Below are 3,581 nucleotides of genomic sequence, written 5' to 3' on the forward strand. Positions count from 1 at the left end.
GTGCATTGTACTTCATACTTTGCTGCCATCTACTGGTCAGTGTATCTGTATGAAAGTTAATGATTAAAGTGAACGTGTCAGCAGTTTTGGCCTATATAAGTTATGGCCACCGCCTTTCAGGGCTTATACACAGCATTCTATAATGCTGTATATAAGCCCCCGATCTGACCTGTAAGAGTAGAACAGTAACTTTTATTATACTCACCTATGGGGTGGTCCGGTCCGATGGGTGTCGCTGGTCTTAGTCCGGCACCTTCCATCTTCTTATGATTTCCGCCCTCCTGCTTGCTTCTTGTGGATGACACGTCCCTGCATCATCCACACAGGCTCCCTTGCATTGCGCTCCAATGCAGGCATACTTATCTGCCCTGTTGAGGGCAGAGCAAAGTACTGCAGTGTGCAGGCGCTGGAAAAGGACAAAGACCCCCCGGCACCTGCACACTGCAGTACTTTGTACTGCCCTCAACAGGGCAGAGAAGTACGCCTGAAATGGCAAGGAGACTGTGTGGATGATGCAGGGTCGCATCGTCCTCACGAAGCAAGAAGGAGGATGGCATCGCAAGTAGATAGGAGGCGCCGGACCAAGACCAGCGACACCTATCGGACCCGAACGCCCTGTTGGTGAGTATAATAAAAGTTATTTTTCTTCTCTTACAGGTCAGATCCGGGGCTTATCTACAACATTATAGAATGCTGTGTATAAGCCCTGAAAGGTGATGGCTGTTCTGACCATTCATGTGCATCAATCATTTCATAAGTGCTGTTCCAGCTATGTCCATTAGATGTCATAGTTGCCCTTCTCTTTCCTGTTCATGGCTTTAGAATCCTTTCCCTTTAATAGTTGTTCTGTTTAGAACTGCCCCTTCATCTTTCCTGGGCTAGGAAGTTGCAGCCATTTTCTCCCCGGATCTCTGAGCTACACACACGTGTCCTGTTCTCTGCAAATCACTGCTTTTGTCAAGCGGATTCCGGTGAGGGTTTAATACAGTTATGTCTTGTGCTATGTATCTGTGTTAGCTAGCCATAATGCAGCCCCTTGATATGTGCAATGTATTTCCAGCTCGTTGTAATGCTCTTGCACTGCATGTAGTTAGATGCATTTAGTGCAATGCTGCAGCCCAAGTTTGCTTAGATATCTCTCTTCACTGCATTGTGTGTTGTAGTACTCATACCCTGTATCATTGCCTCTACTGAAGTAAAAGCATCCTGTATTACTGCTGTTGTTGTTATCTGCCAGTACTGATATATTGTACTGGCTGTTTCTTTGTAGTTTTTACCTGATCTCATCGACAATTGTGTTCACCAATCTTCTCCACTATATCATCCATTATCATCTACCATTGTTGTTCACATCATCTCAATAAATATAGACTTAAGCACCCATACAGTCTTTTTTATTGGGAGTGGATGAAGGGTTTAGCTGTATGCTGGAATTCACACAGCGTCATACTTGGAAGAAGGCAGAACAATGGCCGTATTTGTATCGACCAAAACTGCTGACAGGTTCCCTTTAATTTCTTTACAACAAGTTGCCATAGAAAGGGTTGGGAGGATTCTCCCAGCTCAGTGCACACACTTCCTGTGAGCTGGTACAAAGCAGTCTAGTTCTGTATAATCAAGGCAAAGGAAGGAAACTCCATTGCAAACGGAATCTATTCCAGTCCACGCTGAGGGGACAACATTCTCTAAATAGTCATGTCCACAATGGAATGAAGCCTCATACATTCAGGAGAGATAAGGATAAACAAATACTTTCTTGCCTACTGATTTTCTTATGTGCTTCCAGCCAGAAAACAAATCCATCGGGTCTGCCACACCACAAACTTTGTCCGACCTACCCCCTGCAAAAGGGGACGGTAGGGCCACAAGCGCGAGTACTTCCACACTACTGTTGTGTGGCCATGAGGAGCAAACCCATAAAGGTCCAGCCAACAGTGTAACATTAATTGGACTGTGCATATTTCCTTCAATAGCAAGTGAAAAGAACTGTGCTCCAACCGTCCCGAGAGGGAGTAAACCTGCTTGTTCCATAAGGAGAAGACCCCTTCTTCCTTACGCACAACATGCAGTGTAACCTATACTGTGAACTACTGCCACTTTGCCTTTATGTAACAGAGACTGTACCCTGATTTCTCCTTCAGTAAAGCGTTGCCTTTACAAGTTCACATGTGTTTCTAGGTGCTTGAAATTACAGGAACATCATGGGCACTCTAGCACCAGCACAGGAGTGCTCCGGGGGGTGGACTTATCGCATAAGTGTCACCTCCTGCTATTCACAATTGTTGTGGACATGATAGAAGTGTTTAAAAGTCAAGCAACCCACTTCAGCTACCATGACATTAAAATCCACTGTCAGTGGAACTACATGTCCCAGCTGGCTCCTCTCAACATCTGGCACCTCTCCCCGTGGCTCACCACACAAGTATTCGCCAAAGCCGCAGTGACTGTGGAGGATTTTGTAAAATCAACTATGATCATTTCTGCACAGTAGCGGATTCATACATGCAATACGTGTGACATGTGGATACTTTTTTTCTCTGGGACCATTGCTTGGGCAATAAATCTCTGTATGCTATCACCCAAAGGGCCAGTCTTCTACTTTGAATTGAGCCCTGAAAACCGAGAAGTGCACAAAAACATTATTTTAACCTAATATTCCCCTGTTTATTTATAACACCATTTGAACTTGAATACTTACCCCAGAAAAAAACCCAAAAATAATACAAATGCTAACCAGACCCAGATCAGTCCTCCTAGACACATAAAGAACCCAAATTAGACCCCTGAAAAAATACAGATCTTTTTTTTATTCCAATAAATTTTTATTACGTTTTCAAAATTCAATGCAAACAGCCAACAAGAATACAGATCCCAGACTATCTAAACAAGTATACAGTGGGTACAGAAGGTATTCAGACCCCTTTAAATTTTCACTCTTTGTTTCATTGCAGCCATTTGGTAAATTCAAAACAGTTCATTTTTTCCTCATTAATGTACACTCTGCACCCCATCTTGACTGAAAAAAACCCAGAAATGTAGAAAATTTTGCACATTTATTAAAAAAGAAAAACTGAAATATCACATGGTCATAAATATTCAGACCCTTTGCTCAGTATTGAGTAGAAGCACCTTTTGAGCTGGTACAGCCATGAATCTTCTTGGGAATGATGCAACAAGTTTTTCAAACCTGGATTTGGGGATCCTCTGCCATTCTTCCTTGCAGATCTTCTCCAGTTCCGTCAGGTTGGATGGTGAATGTTGGTGGACAGCCATTTTTAGGTCTCTCCAGAGATGCTCAACTGGGTTTAGGTCAGGTCTCTGGCTGGACCAGTCAAGAATGGTCTTAGTAGTTCTGAAGCCACTCCATTGTTATTTTAGCTGTGTGCTTAGGGTCATTGTCTTTTTGGAAGGTGAACCTTCGGCCAAGTCTGAGGTCCAGAGCACTCTGAAAGAGGTTTTCATCCAGGATATCTCTGTACTTGGCCGCATTCATGTTTCCTTCAATTGCAACCAGTCGTCCTGTCCCTGCAGCTGAAAAACATACCCATAGCATGCTGCTGCCACCACTATGTTTCACTGTT

Source organism: Dendrobates tinctorius, unplaced genomic scaffold (assembly GCF_039654945.1).
Source record: "Dendrobates tinctorius isolate UK_male_01 unplaced genomic scaffold, ASM3965494v1 ptg000143l, whole genome shotgun sequence".
NCBI lineage: Eukaryota > Metazoa > Chordata > Amphibia > Anura > Dendrobatidae > Dendrobates > Dendrobates tinctorius.